This window comes from Pristiophorus japonicus, chromosome 12 (genome assembly GCF_044704955.1).
Source record: "Pristiophorus japonicus isolate sPriJap1 chromosome 12, sPriJap1.hap1, whole genome shotgun sequence".
In the NCBI taxonomy this organism is placed as follows: Eukaryota; Metazoa; Chordata; class Chondrichthyes; family Pristiophoridae; genus Pristiophorus; species Pristiophorus japonicus.
This window is the reverse complement of record NC_091988.1, coordinates 196,122,132-196,139,468: the sequence shown is the minus strand read 5'-3', so window position 1 is coordinate 196,139,468 and position 17,337 is coordinate 196,122,132. Positions and strand designations below refer to the sequence as shown.

The 17,337-nt window shown below is 45.6% G+C and overlaps 1 protein-coding gene across 2 annotated transcripts in view; it reads right to left on the bottom strand.

The window, feature by feature from the left end:
- LOC139277637 (casein kinase II subunit alpha) overlaps nucleotides 1–15,834 on the bottom strand; it is a 121,321-nt gene extending 105,487 nt beyond the window's left edge. The window contains exons 1-2 of one of the 2 annotated variants that reach the window (XM_070896380.1): nucleotides 15,569–15,834; nucleotides 10,594–10,670 (exon numbers count right to left, since the gene is read on the bottom strand). The gene's annotated coding sequence lies outside the window, so the exon portion shown is untranslated. The remainder of the gene's footprint in view (nucleotides 1–10,593; nucleotides 10,671–15,568) is intronic. The other variant, XM_070896378.1, reaches the window with a different exon arrangement.
- Nucleotides 15,835–17,337: the final 1,503 nt, after the last annotated feature.

Sequence of the window (17,337 nt, the reverse complement as noted above, 5' to 3'; positions counted from 1 at the left end):
TCTTTAGGTACAGAGAAAGCTGGTGTAAAAACCCCATCCGCCACCTTAAACATTACCTCCCTCCAACGCCGGCGCACCGTAGCTGCAGTGTGTACCATCCACAAGACACACTCAACTTGCCAAGGCTTCTTCGACAGCACCTCCCAAACGCTCAACCTCTCCCACCTAGAAGGAACACCATCACCTCCAAGTTCCCTGCCAAGTCATACACCAAACTGACTTGAAAATATATTGCCGTTCCTTCATCATCACTGGGTCAGAATCCTGGAACTCCCTCCCTAACAGCACTGTGGGAGCACCTTCACCACACGGACTGCAGCGGTTCAAGGTGGCGGCTCACCACCACCTTTTCAAGGGGCAATTAGGGATGGGCAATAAATGCTGTGCTTGCCTGCGGTACCTACATCCCAGGAACACTTTTTTTTAAAAACAACCCATGCTAAGATACAGAGCTCACTTCCCAAATCCCTGGATACCAAAGTCTCGATCTCGGTGAATGGAGTGATCACCAAGTGGCAGCTGGTCTCAAATCAGCAAGGTCAGGAGAGCCTGCAGCCCAGTGTTTCACAAGCCATCAGCCAGTTCAAAACCACCATTGCACACCTCGCCTACCTGCTCACTTGGGCTTTTAGATGGAGAGTGTCCTCATGCTGCGGGTGGGATGTGGGAAGAAAGAGTAGCCAAAAATAGTCACCCCTTGACAGCAACAATGTCGGCACTGTTTTAATGTTTCCTACATTACAACAGTGACTACACTCCAGAGGTATTTCATTGGCTGTAAAGCACTTTGGGACATCCGGTGGTCGTGAAAGGTACGACAGTGTATAAATCTCAGTCTTTCTTTTAATCCATTTATACAGAATGGTACAGTATCAAATATGGCAATTGTAAAATCTTCTCTACCTCTTTCGGACTGATTATTCAGAAAAATTCCATAACTTTCCAAAACTTTAAATCCCAAAAAAGTTAAATTGCAAAACAAACATACACCAGGTCAAACCTTCTGTATCATATTTACACCAAAACATATATATATATATATTTTTTTAAATCGAGTGGCAGCATGAATATAACGAACACAGGCCTGTTTTCCTTTTACAAAAAAAGTCAAACCAAATGTTGCCTTCCATAACAGACCTCTCCCATTACTATGAAGTAGTGAAAACACAGTATGTAAAGCCAATAGTAACAGACGCTCTCTCATATTGTGGTTACACTATTATAAATACAGCATCTGCAGAATATCAGTAGCACAGTGACGAACACAATTGGAACGAGGTCTTTTAACTGAAGTTTAATGACTTGGATTTGAATTTCCATAGCACCTGTCACAACCTCAGAACATCCCAAAGTGCTTTACAACTAATTAAGTACTTTTGAAGAGTGCTCAGTGCTGCAATGCAAATGCAGCAGTCAATTTGTGCACAGCAAGGTCCCACAAATAGCAATGGGATGCATGACCAGATCATGTTTTTAAGCGATATTGGTTGAGGGATTAAATAATTATTTTCCAGAACACTGGGAGAACTTGCCTAGCCTTCTTCCAATAGTGCCGTGGGATTTTTTATATCCACCTGTGAGCGCGGAGGGGGCCTTGGTTGAACAACACCTCTGAAAGACAGCACCTCTGACAGTGCAGTACTCCCTCAGCACTGCACTAAAGGGTCAGCCTGCATGATGTGCTTAAGTTGAGTGGGGCTTGAACCCACGAACTTCTGACTCAGAGGCCAGAGTCCTACCCACTGAGCCAAGGCCGACGCCATCACATAATTTACATTCCATTCACAAAAACCACCCTACGATTTTGGAAGCTGAAACAACCTAGTCCATTCAGGCTTGCTTTTCCAAAATTCCAGGATATCCTATTGACTGGGAAAAAATTGTTTTGCTTTATGAGGTCCCATCACTAGATAGCTTTAATTTGCTATGTAAATATCTAAATTTAAATCTGCTAAAAGGATATCACTCTTGCCTTTGAACTAGAAGGTCATGGACTCAAGACCTACTCCAGAATTCGAGCACATAACCCAGTGAAGAACCGAGGGAGCACTACATTGTCAGAAGTGCTTTTTTTAAAAAAAAAAGGATGAGCCATTAAACCGAAGAGGCACTATTTGAAGAACAGGGAATTTACCAATGGCCTGGCCAACATTTATCCCTCAACCAAAACAGAGTAACTTAGTCATATATTTCATTCGCTGTTTGTGCAACCTATGGGTAAATTGACTGTTACGCTTGCCCATGTAATAAGTGGCTACAGTTCAAAAGTAATTAATTGGCTGCGAATAAATTTGAACGTCCAAAAGACAAAAAAAGAACTTGGATTTATATAGCGCCTTTCACGACTTCAAGACGTCTCTAAGCACTTTACATCCAATGAAATATTTTTGACGTATAATACTGTTGTAATGTTCTATATAAATATCTTCTTTCTTTTAGTGACGTCTAGTAATAAACAAGTGTTGCAACTGCTTGGATTTTAGTCTAACTGGAAGTGTAACTGGAAGATTTCATCCAGACTTCAAGGGAGCTTGTGCTCCCTACATGCACTTAATGGTAATGGTACCTCACCACCACTTCTCTTGACCCCTCCACGGTCTCCAAATTGTCAAGACTGCTTGCCCAACATTCAGTTCTGGATGACCAGAAATTTTCTCCAATTGAATATTGGAAAGACAAAAGCCATTGTTTTCGGTCCCCGTCATAAACTCCATTCACTAGCCACTGACTCCATCCTTCTCCCTAATTTCTGTCCGAGGCTGAACCAGACTTCGCAACCTCAGTGTCATATTTGACCCTGAAATGATCTTTCGACCACATATTCGCAGCATAACTAAGACCGCTTAGTTCCACCTCCGTAACATCGCCTGTCTCCTCGCTTGCCTCAGTTCATCCGCTGCTGAAGCCCTCATCAATGCCTTTGTTACCTTTAGGCTCGACTATTCCAACACACTCCTGGCTGGCCTCCCACATTCGACCCCACATAAACTAGAGGTGATCCAAAACTCGGCTGCCGATGTCCTAACTCACACCAAGTTCCGCTCACTCATCACCTGTGCTCGCTGATCTACATTGACTTCCGGTTAAGCAACGCCTCGATTTCAAAATTCTCAACCTGGTTTTCAAATCCCTCCATGACCTCGTCCTTCCCTATCTCTGTAATCTCCTCCAGTCCCTTAAGGGCATGGATAGAGGATTGGCTAACTAACAGAAAACGGAGAGTCGGGATAAATGGTTCATTCTCGGGTTGGCAATCAGTAACTAGTGGGGTGCTGCAGGGATCAGTGCTGGAATCCCAACTATTTACAATCTATATTAACGATTTGGAAGAAGAGACCGAGTGTAATGTGGCAAAGTTTGCTGACGATACAAAGATGGGCCGAAAAACAATGTGTGAGGACACAGAAAATCTGCAAAATGACAGACAGTCTAAGTGAGTGGACAAAAAATTGGCAGATGGAGTATTATGCTGAAAGTGTGAAGTTATGCACTTTGTCAGAAAAAAAATCAATTAGAAAGTTATTATTTAAATGGAGGAAAATTGCAAAGTGCTCCAGTACAGCGGGACCTGGGGGTACTTGTGCATGAAACACAAAAGGATAGTATGCAGGTACAGCAAGTGATCAGGAAGGCCAATGGTATCTTGGCCTATATTGCAAAGGGGATGAAGTATAAAAGCAAGGAAGTCTTGCTACAGTTGTACAGGGTATTGGTGAGGCCACACCTGGGATACTGCGTGCAGTTTTGGTTTCCATATTTACGAAAAGATATACTTGCTTTGGAGGCAGTTCAGAGAAGGTTCACTAGGTTGATTCCGGAGATGAGGATGTTGACTTACGTGGAAAGGCTGAGAAGGTTGTGCCTCTACTCATTGGAATTCAGAAGAATGAGAGGTGATCTTATTGAAATGTGTATTATGAGGGGGCTTGACAGGGTGGATGCAGAGAGGATGTTTCCAGTGATGGGGGAGACTAGAACTAGGCGGCACAATCTTAGAATAAGGGGCCACCCATTTAAAACTGAGATGAGGAGAAATTTCTTCTCTGAGGGTTGTAAATCTGTGGAATTTGCTGCCTCAGAAAGCAGTGGAAGCTGGGTCATTGAATACATTTAAGACAGAGATAGACAGTGACATGTATGTATTCAACTGTCATTGTAACCCATATATAAGCTGACCTAAGTTCTACACCTTGAGAACACTGACCACAGGGGGCAAACTTGTGGGAGACACTCCTAACCTGGACTTTCCTGTTCAAAAGTGGAAGCTCCACCCACTGTCTCTTAACCGGTAAGGGAATAAGGGGTTATGGAGAGCGGGCAGGGAAGTGGATCAGAGTCCATGATCGGATCAGCCATGATCGTATTAAACGGCGGAGCAGGCTCGAGGGGCCGTATGACCTGCTCCTACTTCTATGTTCTTATGTAACCTCTTCCTCTCCCCCTCTCTTTCTCCTCCCCCCCCCCCCCCCCCCCGCCCGAGATGTCTGAACTCCTCTAATTCTGCCTTCTTGTGCATCCCTGATTATAAATCGTCCAACCAATGGTGGCCATGCCTTCTGTTGCCTAGGCCCCAAGCTCCGGAACTCTCTGCTTAAAGCTCTCCACCCCTCTTTCCTCCTTCAAGATGCTCCGTAAAACCTACCTCTTTGAACAAGCTTTGCGTCACCTACGCCAATTTCTACTTATATGGCTCGATGTCAAATTTCTTTGTCTCAATACTCCTGTGAAGTGCCTTGGGACGTTTCACTACATTAAAGGTGGTATATAAATACAAGTTGTTGCTGTTGTTGTACAGGGCCATACACTTCAAAAAGACATGGCTGTGCATTCCTGGTTCTTGACTTTTGTTTAATGTCAGTTGGGGGAATCATCATGATTTACCCTCTCCTACACTCACTAAAGTTTACATCAGAATAGTATTCTATAGATAGTAGTATTCGTCGGACACCTCTGTAACAGCACTGTGCGAGTACCTTCACCACACGGACTGCAGTGGTTCAAGGCAGCAACTCACCACCTTCTCAAGGGCAATTAGGGATGGGCAATAAATGCTGGACTTGCCAGCAACGCCCACATCCCATGAACAAATAAAAGAGAATACTCAGCCACAGCCATTTTTCAGTTGTGAACGCCGTGCGGCTCTTTGTCGGCCAGCGTAGACACGATGGGCTGAAATGGCCTCCTCCTACGCTGTAAATTTCTGTGTTTCTATTCTGCGCGTTGATGGCCGTTGCCCATCGCAGCCAATCAGAAAACCCTGTGCTCTCACCTACCGTCCTCAAGCAGATACTTCGCTGGACAGATAAAAATGCAGGAGTCCTGGGAAATTCTTTCCCCTCTTCCCCAAAGTCTGAAATCACCAATGTCAACTGTAGCACTTTAGTGCCACCGTGACTGTATTTGGCTAACTTAGCACCGAGCGATTGGCGAAAATGTTGTCTAGATGCCTCAGAACCATACTACCAAGTGCAGTTATCTACTAAACCACAACATTTATCTATAGAATTCTTGCATCTATTGAGTATAGTCATATTCTATATCATAGGCAGTCCCTCGAAATCGAGGAAGACTTGCTTCCACTCAAAGTGAGTTCTCAGGTGACGGTACAGTCCAATGCGGGAATTACAATCTCTGTCACAGACGGGACAGAAAGACGTTGAAGGAAAGGGTGGGTGGGGAGTCTAGTTTGTCGCACGCTCCTTCCACTGCCTGCGCTTGCTTTCTGCATGCTCTCGGCGACGAGACTCGAGGTGCTTTTCCTCCACTTAGGGCAGTCTTTGGCCAGGGACTCCCAGCTGCCGGGAGGGATGTTGCATTTTATCAAGGCGGCTTTGAAAGTGTCCTTGAAACGTTTCCTCTGCCCACCTGGGGCTCGCTTGCTGTGCAGGAGTTCCTCGTAGAGCACTTGCTTTGGGAGTCTTGTGACAGGCATGCGAACAATGTGGCCTGCCCAATGGAGCTGGTCGAGTGTGGTCAGTGGGTCAGTGGGGAGCGCACAATGGATGCTGGAGATGTTGGCCTGATCGAGGACACTAACGTTGGTGCGTCTGTCTTCCCAGGGGATTTGAAAGATCTTGCGGAGACAATGCTGGTGGTATTTCACCAGCGATTTGAGGTGTAAAAAATAAAATGGGGAAGGTGGCTCAACCGTGGCTAACAAGGGAAATTAAGGATCGTGTTAAATCCAAGGAAGAGGCATAGAAATTGGCCAGAAAAAGCAGCAAACCTGAGGACTGGGAGAAATTTAGAATTCAGCAGGAGGAGGACAAAGGGTTTAAGTAGGAAGGGGAAAATAAGAGTACGAGAGGAAGCTAGCCGGGAACATGAAAACCGACTGCAAAAGCTTCTATAGATATGTGAAGAGAAAAAGATTAGTGAAGACAAACATAGGTCCCTTGCAGTCAGATTCAGGTGAATTTATAATGGGGAACAAAGAAATGGCAGACCAGATGAACAAATACTTTGGTTCTGTCTTCACGAAGGAAGACACAAATAACCTTCCAGAAATACTAGGGGACCGAGAGTCTAGTGAGAAGGAGGAACTGAAGGAAATCCTTATTAGGTGGGAAATTGTTTTAGGGACATTGATGGGATTGAAGGCTGATAAATCCCCAGGGCCTGAGAGACTGCACCCCAGAGTACTTAAGGAAGTGGCCAGAGAAATAGTGGATGCATTGGTGATCATTTTCCAACAGTCTATCAACTCTGGATCAGTTCCTATGGACTGGAGGGTAGCTAATGTAACACCACTTTTTAAAGAGGGAGGGAGAGAGAAAGCGGGTAATCATAGACTGGTTAGCCTGACATCAGTAGTGTGGAAAATGTTGGAATCAATTATTAAAGATGAAATAGCAGCACATTTGGAAAACAGTGACAAGATCGGTCCAAGTCAGCATGGATTTATAAAAGGTAAATTATGCTTGACAAATCTTCTAGAATTTTTTGAGGATGTAACTAGTAGAGTGGACAAGGGAGAACCAGTGGATGTGGTGTATTTGGACTTTCAAAAGGCTTTTGACAAGGTCCCACACAAGAGATTGTTGTGCAAAATTAAAGCACATAGTATTGGGGGTAATGTACTGACGTGGATAGAGAACTGGTTGGCAGATAGGAAGCAGAGAGTCAGGATAAACGGGTCCTTTTCAGAATGGCAGGCAGTGACTAGTGGGGTGCCACAGGGCTCAGTGCTGGGACCCCAGCTATTTACAATATACATTAATAATTCAGATGAAGGAATTGAGTGTAATATCTCCAAGTTTGCAGATGACACTAAGCTGGGTGGCAGTGTGAGCTGCGAGGAGGACGCTAAAAGGCTGCAGGGTGACTTGGACAGGTTAGGTGAGTGGGCAAATGCATGGCAGATGCTGTATAATGCGGATAAATGTGAGGTTATCCACTTTGGGGGCAAAAACACAAAGGCAGATTATCTGAATGACTGCAGATTAGGAAAGGGGGAGGTGCAACAAGACCTGGGTGTCATGGTACATCAGTCATTGAAAGTTGGCATGCAAGTACAGCAGGCATTGAAGGCGGCAAATGGTATGTTGGCCTTCATAGCTAGGGGATTTGAGTATAGGAGCAGGGAGGTCTTACTGCAGTTGCACAGGGTCTTGGTGAGGCCCCACCTGGAATATTGTGTTCAGTTTTGGTCTCCTAATCTGAGGACGTTCTTGCTATTGAGGGAGTGCAGCGAAGGTTCACCAGACTGATTCCTGGGTTGGCAGGACTGACATATGTGGAGAGTGTGGATCGACTGGGCCTGTATTCACTGGAGTTTAGAAGGATGAGAGGGGATCTCATAGAAACATAAAATTCTGACAGGACTGGACAGGTTAGATACAGGAAGAACGTTCCCGATGTTGGGGAAGTCCTGAAGCAGGAGACATAGTCCAAGGATAAGGGGTAAGCCATTTAGGACTGAGATGGGGAGAAACTTCTTCACTCAGGAGTTGTTAACCTGTCAAATTCCCTACCGCAGAGAATCACTGATGCCAGTTCATTGGATATATTCAAGAGGGAGTTAGATATGACCCTTACGGCTAAAGGGATCAAGGGTATGGAGAGAAAGCAGGAAAGGGGTACTGAGGTGAATGATCAGCCATGATCTTATTGAATGGTGGTGCAGGCTCGAAGGGCCGAATGGCCCACTCCTGCACCTATTTTCTATGTTTCTATGGTCCACGTCTGAGCCATACAGGAGGGCGGGAATCACTACAGCCCTGTAACCACAAGCTTGGTGCCAAACTTGAGGGCCTGATCTTCGAACACTCTCTTCCTCAGGCAGCTGAAGGCTGCCCTGGCACACTGGAGGCTGTGTTGAACCTTATCGTCGATGTCTGCCCTTGTTGATAATAGGCTCCCGAGGTATGGAAAGTGGTTCACGTTGTGCAGGGTCGCGCCATGGATCTTGATGACTGGGGGGCAGTGCTGTGTGGCAGGGTCAGGTTGGCAGAGGACCTTTGTCTTACAAATGTTTAGTGTAAGGCCCGTGCATTTTTATGCCTCGGTGAAGAGTGAGAGTAAGAGACTTGAGGCAATGCTTCACTCTCCCAGGTATAGGTCCTCGGCTATACGCACTCTGCTCTTAATTCGAAGTGAAAATCAAATTATCTGATCATTTGAATTTATTACGGACTAAATTCCCAATCTTGTATTATTTACATTGTTAATAATATTAGATAATATGAATTTTAACACATAAAAGCACTGAATTGAGTCTATAATAGCAGTCATTTTATACTGGTTTCTTCTGACCTGGAGCTGGCAATTTGCAAGCAACCGTTATCTGCAACCTTCCTTCACCAAAAACAGTAACGGCTAATTGAACTCAAGATTTACACCAGTTAGACTTTGTGGCCTTAAAGGCAGAGGCTTTAATAGAGTCTTAAATAGAACTCCACTTTAGCAGCAGAATGTTGCAAGGACAGAAATTGCGGTGTACACTCAGCATATGCTGTCGTAATCCACCTGGAAGGGCCCTGCAACTTCCAGGTTTCCAAGTGCACTTGCGAACCGACTGTAAAATCGGTATTGCTGCTGCAGAGTTGGGTTATTTGCCCAACAACTGCCCACAAACACTTACAGCTGGTAAAAGCAGGCATAGGGCCTGCATTCATCAGCACAAGGGTATATATAAGCCTTAAAATAAACATTTAGAAGGCCAAAATTGTGCACACACACATATACTTTCAATTAGTTTATGAAAATATTGGCCCGGATTAAGATGTTTAAAATTTAATTTTTTTTATTGTATTTGGTGTAATGAAGGGACTTTCATTGAAAATCAGCACATTTATATTTATTAGAATTATGTAAATTGTTTAATTATTTGACAATTCCATTGCATATCACTAGGAGATTCCTTCGTAAACTACCGCAATGGAATCCTCCTTTTGTGATTGGAGGACCGGGCCCACATGATCCCAGGGACGCTTCCGAACTGCCTGCATCCCTGGGCCTTTACGCAGACGTCTGCCTGCAGGCCCGAGACTGGAACTCTTCACAGCCTGGACGTATGGAGGTAGGTGCGGAAATGTTTCACAGGTGAGAAGCGTACTCCGGAGGTGGTACTCCGACCGCAATTTCCAACTCGTAAAATATTGCACACCATCATTATAAAACAGCAACCTATGAATTAGGGCGCAGGATGTTTGCTAGCTTTTTTTATTGTATTGATGATTTTAGGGAGATGGTGATAATCAATTTGCAATGCTCTTATGCTGGCAGGCAACGGTCCATTTAATTTTATTTTGAGCGGGCAGCCGATTCAAATTTCCGCACATGCGCAGTTTTTCTACTCAAAAGCCGGTGAGCTGGCTGCACAGGACCTCCAGAGAGCTGCGCGACTTAAAAGGAACATTGCTAGTAGGATGCGTCGTATTTTCAACTGTGCCCCAATATAAATCATGCACAATGGCATTAACATTGAATGATTAACACGGGTTAATCATGGCATAATTTATATATAAAGCAGCAAATATCGGTCAGTGAATTTAAAGTACTAATCTGCCACAGTGCCAATCACCAAATGGCACAATTCACTTACACATAGCAGTTACATGGATTACATTTGTAGTCACAGAAATTGCAACAACCCTATTCAACCCAGATTTTGCAACCCAAAAATCCATGATTAAAGTCCTGCTACAATTAGCAATGTTTTTAAATGTCACCGTACGAACATTTGTAATCACGATAAATTTTAAATGATACTTAAAATATTAGTGATTAACGATTAAATCCAAGTTACCCAAACACAATCATTTTAAGAAAGGCCCGATTGCTACTCTGAATTTGAACAACAGCCTATTAAAATTTTCCAATAAATTCTTAAAAAGGGAATAAATAAATGTCAATCCAAATATTAATGCTTTCAATATTATAACACTTAATTTCCAATTATTGCATTTTACCCCAAATAAATCTTCTTTAAAAGCAACATACTCAAGCCCCACTGCAGTGAGCATGATAAAATCCAACATTTTGCACAAGTCAACTGAAATTCCAAAATGTTAACCCTTGTTCCCCCACAAATACTGCAAGTTTAATCAGTAAATCAAGTCAATTCTAATTTATATTTGCCTTCTTAGTTACCAATCTGTGGGACTGCATCCTCTTCAGCTTGTTAAAAAGTAGCCTACTACCAAGGGTGCGTCCAAACGTCCACTTGTCTATGTAACACAAAAACAAGCTTACAAAAAAGATCTAAAAAAATGAGGCATTAATACAAAGTCACCATTTTGAAGCCACCTTCTGAAAGTAGTGCTGGCAAATACTTCTACACATTAGCCAAAGAAAATATCACCGCTGAAACTCAGCTTTAAACACCAGGCCTTCTGGAAGTTCACAGATAACGGTCCACATCGAGGAACTGATTTCCCTGATGTGCAATCTCCCCAGAGGCCATTTCCCCCAGAGTTCAAAGCTAACAAACTGGAGATTGATACTAAAACGTTTAAAGCACACCGTCAAATACATAGAACAACCATTCGGCCCATTCGCCGGCTTTGAAAGAGCTATCCAATTAGTCTCACTCCCCTTGCTCTTTCTCCATAGCCCTGCAAATGTTCCCCCTTCAAGTATTTATCCAATTCCCTTTTGAAAGTTACTATTGAATGCTTCCCGACTTACAGGCAGTGCGTTCCAAGTTATAACATGCTGCATAAAAAATAAATCTACATGCCACCTCTGGTTCTTTTACCTTAAACCTGCGACCTCTGGTTACCAATCCTCCTGCCACTGGAAAGTTTCTCCTCATTTACTCTATCAAAACTATTCATGATTCTGAGCACCTCTATCGAATCTCTCCTTAACCTTCTCTGCTCTAAGGAGAACAACCCCAGCTTCTCGTCGCTCCACGTAACTCAAGTCTTTCATCCTCGGTACCATTCTAGCAGCAGAGCTGGTCTCCAGTCGTCTTGGTCAATCCTTGCCACTGGACCAAGACCTAGCTCTGTCAAGCCCGTGTGGTGGCTGGTGTGCAACAGTCACCACACGTTAAAAAAAATCCCGCACAGGCATCTTCCACCCTCCAAGATGTAGTAAATCTCCTCTGAAGCATCATCATCATAGGCAGTCCCTCGAAACAAGGATGACTTGCTTCCATGCCAAAAGGAATGAGTTTACAGGTGTTTCAATGAAGGATCTAATATTCCAGATCCCGAACTACATCTGATGCCTATGCGTGGATTTTTTTTAAAAAACGTGTGGTGAACATTGCACACCAGCCACCACACGGGCTTGACAGTGGCAAGAATTACCCAAGACGACCAGAGACCAGCTCTGCTGCACAGACCGAGTGCGCACACATATCACAGTGTGGGCTGGCCCGTGCTGTCCCTGGGCCCCTCACTTCTCCTGGGCCCCTCGCTTCTCCTGGGCCCCGGTCACTTCCTTCTAGAAACTCTTGTCGCTCCTTCGCCCCCTCCTGCTGTGCCTGCCCGCACTGCAATCAGCGACCTGGCTTCGTAGCCGTCGCCCTCCTGCAGCAGCACGTGCTGCTCCCTGCAGTGGTATGCCACCACACGCTGCTCCCTCCAATGGCTATTCAATTAGTCATTCTGAAGCATCTCTGAGGCCTTGACAACTTTCCTCAAGTGTGGTGCCCTGAATTGAACACAATACTCCAGCTGAGGCCTAACCAGTGTTTTATAAAGGTTTAGCATCACTTCCTTGCTTTTGAACTGTATTTATAAAGCCAAGGATCCTGTATGTGTCAACAGCCTTCTCAACTTGTGCCGTCACCTTCATATACTTGTATACATACACTCCCAGGTCTCTCTGTTCCTGCACCCCATTTAAAATTGTACCATTGAGTTTATATTGCTGCCTCTCATTCTTCCTACCAAATTGAATCACTTCACACTTCTCTGTGTTAAATTTCATCTGTCACGACTCTGTCCATGTCTCTTCCTGAGGCCTCAATTTTACAAACAAGTCTATCATGTGGTACTTTATCAAACGCCTTTTGAAAGTCCACATACAAAACATCAACCACACTACCCTCCACCCCTCGCTGTTACTTCAAGTCGCCAATTTCTCCACAACCTGGGAGTTAACCAGATCTCAGGTCACGGAAGCAGAGTCCAAGCTCGCACAGAAAATGCTAAAATACAAAAGTCCATCAGCATCAGGAAAGCTAAAATACAGAAGTCCATCAAGAAATCAGGTTAATGTTTCAGGTAGAAATTTGTATTTTCTCTTTTCAGATGCTGTGTATTTCCAGCATTGTGTGTTTTTAATTTAAATTCTCAGGAGTTCTTTCTACTCATCAGTGGATCGCTATTGATCTGTCTATGGAGATTAAAATAGATATACATTTCTTTCCTTTCATCTCTACCTCTTAAAATGAGAAGTTAGCCTTTAGAGTTAATATATTCTACAGAAACCATTTTACCAACATCTGAATTGTTGACTGCAGAGAAATAGAATTAAATCAATCGTGCCTTTATATGTTTAAAAAAAAAAGTGAACAAACTGGTCCAGCCCCTCTCCCATGCAGATCATTTCTAGACTCTGCAAGCTGCAACATTCACACCAGCAGCCCAACTTCCCCTTTCCTACCAACAGACAATACAGCCTGCTGCTGTTAATTTGAAGTCACAACCCAGATTCTAATTTACAGAAGACCAATATATTTTATAAAAACGGACATCTTTGCCAGTCCACTGCATTCTGAATTTTACCATCAAGAAAACTCCTGAATGCAGTTTTTTTTCTTTAAATCTCAACTTATTACAAAATACAAACAACTTTCATCCTTCAATCTGAACTTAGCTTCAACTCCACTTCCCTGCCCGCTTCCCATAACCGTTGATTCCCTTATCGTTCAAAATTCTGACTATCTCCACCTTAAATATATTCAATGGCCCAGCCTTCACAGCTCTTTGGGGGTAGAGAATTCCAAAGATTCACGACCCTCAGGAGAAATTCCTCCTCATTTCCGTTTTAAATGAGCGACCCCTTATTCTGAATCTATGCCCTCCAGTTCTCGATTCCCCACGAGGGGAAACATCCTCTCTGCATCTACCCTGTCAAGCCCCCTTAGAATCTTATACAGTTCAATAAGATCACAAGGGGAGGATTACAATTACTCCAGGAACACGGGGGGGGGGGGGGGGGGGGGATTACAATTACCCTAGTACACTGGGAGGGGGGGGGGAAGATTACAATTACCCCAGTACACCGGGGGGAGGGAGATTACAATTACCCCAGTACACCGGGGGGAGGGAGATTACAATTACCCCAGTACAAGGGGGGGGAGAAAAGAGATTACAATTACCACAGTAGACAGGGGGGAGGGGAGAAGAGATTACAATTACCCCAGTGCACAGGGGGGGGGGGGGGGAGATTACAATTACCCCAGTGCACGGGGGGGCAGATTACAATTACCCCAGTATGGGGGCGGGGCGGGGGTGGGGGGGGATTACAATTACCCCAGTACAGGGGGGGGGGGGATTACAATTACCCCAGTACAGGGGGGGATTACAATTACCCCAGTACGGGGGAGGGGGGATTACAATTACCCCAGTACGGGGGGGGGGGGGGGATTACAATTCCCCCAGTACAGGTGGGGGGGGGGGGAGGGGGATTACAATTCCCCCAGTACAGGGGGGGGGGGGATTACAATTACCCCAGTACAGGGGGGGGGGGGGATTACAATTCCCCCAGTACAGTGGGGGGGGGGGGGATTACAATTACCCCAGTGCACGGGGGGGCAGATTACAATTACCCCAGTATGGGGGCGGGGCGGGGGTGGGGGGGGGATTACAATTACCCCAGTACAGGGGGGGGGGGGATTACAATTACCCCAGTACAGGGGGGGATTACAATTACCCCAGTACGGGGGAGGGGGGATTACAATTACCCCAGTACGGGGGGGGGGGGGGGGATTACAATTCCCCCAGTACAGGTGGGGGGGGGGGAGGGGGATTACAATTCCCCCAGTACAGGGGGGGGGGGGATTACAATTCCCCCAGTACAGTGGGGGGGGGGGGGATTACAATTACCCCAGTACAGGGGGGGGGGGATTACAATTCCCCCAGTACAGGGGGGGGGGGGGATTACAATTCCCCCAGTACAGGGGGGGGGGGGGATTACAATTCCCCCAGTACAGGGGGGGGGGGGGGGATTACAATTCCCCCAGTACAGGGGGGGGGATTACAATTCCCCCAGTACAGGGGGGGGGGGGGGATTACAATTACCCCAGTACAGGGGGGGATTACAATTACCCCAGTACGGGGGAGGGGGGATTACAATTACCCCAGTACAGGGGGGGGGGGGGATTACAATTCCCCCAGTACAGGTGGGGGGGGGGGGGGAGGGGGATTACAATTCCCCCAGTACAGGGGGGGGCAGGGTGAATTACAATTCCCCCAGTACAGGGGGGGGGGGGGGATTACAATTACCCCAGTACAGGGGGGGGGGGGATTACAATTCCCCCAGTACAGTGGGGGGGGGGGGATTACAATTACCCCAGTACAGGGGGGGGGGGGATTACAATTCCCCCAGTACAGGGGGGGGGGGGGGGATTACAATTCCCCCAGTACAGGGGGGGGGGGGGATTACAATTCCCCCAGTACAGGGGGGGGGGGGGATTACAATTCCCCCAGTACAGGGGGGGGGGGGGATTACAATTCCCCCAGTACAGGGGGGGGGGGGGATTACAATTACCCCAGTACAGGGGGGGGGGATTACAATTCCCCCAGTACAGGGGGGGGGGGATTACAATTCCCCCAGTACAGGGGGGGGGGGATTACAATTACCCCAGTACAGGGGGGGGGGGATTACAATTACCCCAGTACAGGGGGGGGGGATTACAATTCCCCCAGTACAGGGGGGGGGGGATTACAATTCCCCCAGTACAGGGGGGGGGGGGATTACAATTCCCCCAGTACAGGGGGGGGGGGATTACAATTACCCCAGTACAGGGGGGGGGGGATTCCAATTACCCCCTCCCCCAATGATTATGGTGGTAATGATTCCCCTTCTGCTGTCCAGCGGGTCATTCTCTCGCCTCTTTCCCCCTCCCTCCCTCCCAGACACCACAACCATCACACACTCTGCTTACCTGGCCTGATGCTGGCAGCGGGCAGCTTTATTAATCTTGGAAAGAATTATTTGGTTTTTTTTTTAATTATTTTTTTTTTTAGTATTCAAGTTTGGTTCCTTCCTTCCTTCCTTCCTTTCTGTCTGTCTGTCTGCTATATGTGTGTGTCAGTGTGTGTCAATGCCGCCGCCGCCGCGCTCCCCTGCCCTGTAACTCCGGGCGCCGCGCTCACTCCGACTCCCCACAATATGGCGGCGCCGCGCTCCCCCCGCCACAACGAGGCTGCGCCGCCCGGTGCCCCGCTCAACACCGTCCGCCGGCAACACAGCCCCTCCGGCCCGGGGCACAGGGGTGCGGGGGGACGCTCAACCTGCTGCACCCGCTGTCAACTACTGATTGGCAATTGCTCCCAAATTCTTAAACCTCTTTATATATAAAATATACAGGTGTTTATTGGTAATTACTCCCAAATTCTTAAACTTCTTTATATATATATATAAAAAATATACGTGTTTATTGGCAATTGCCAACAGCTTCATTTTATTTTAAATATATGTATATATAATAAAAATGCACTCTCCAGTCCCCCTAAAATATTAAACCTCTCTTTTATATATATATACATATAATAAAAATGCACTCTCAAATGTCCCCAAAATGATAAACCTTTTTTTATATAATAAATATGCAGGTGTTTATTGGCAATTGCCAACAGCTTCATTTTATTTTTAATATATGTATATATAATAAAAATGCACTCTCAAAACCCCCCAAAATATTAAATCTATCTTTTATATATATGCACATAATAAAAATGCAGTATCAAATGTTTCCAAAATGCTAAACCTATTTTTTTATATAATAAATATACGAGTGTTTATTGACAATTGCCAACAGCTTCATTTTATTTTTAACATTTGTATATATAATAAAAATGTGCCTTCAAATGCCTCCCCCACCCCCCAGTACATGGAGACAATATTGTCAAACCTCTATTATATATACATAGAATAAAAATGCACCCTCAATTTCCCCCAAATTGTTAAACCAATTTTTAATTATAATATAAATGCACTCTCCAATACCCCCAAATTATTAATCCTTCCTTTCTTTATATATAATAAAAATGCACTCTCAAATCCCCCAAAATGTTAAACCTCTCTTTTTATATACATATAATAAAAATGCAGTCAAATCCGCACCCTCCCCCCACCCCCACAAATTGTTAAACCTCTCTTTTTTATATAATAAAAATGCACTCTTAAATTCCCCCAAACTTTTAAACCTCTTTTATTATAATATAAACGCACTCTCAAATTTCCCCTCTAATTGTTAACCCTCTCTTTTTTATAATAAAATGGGAACGTTGGCCTCACTCAGACCAACATCCCCAGCATCGAAGCATTGACCACACTCGACCAGCTCTGATGGACGGGCCACATCGTCCGCATGCCCGATATGAGACTCCCAAAACAAGCGCTCTATTCGGAACTCCGACACGGCAAGAAAGCCCCAGGTGGGCAGAGGAAACGTTTCAAGGACACCCTCAAAGCCTCCTTGAAAAAGTGCAACATCCCCACCGACACCTGGGAATCCCTGGCCCAAGACCGCTCAAAGTGGAGGAGATGCGTCTGGGAAGGCGCTGAGCACCTCGAGTCTCTTCGCCAGGTGCAAGCGGAAGCCAAGCGCAAACAGTGGAAGGAGCGCATGTCAAACCCAAGCACCCCACCCACCCGTCCCTCCAACCACCGTCTGCCCCACCTGTGACAGAGACTGGAGGTCCTGTATTG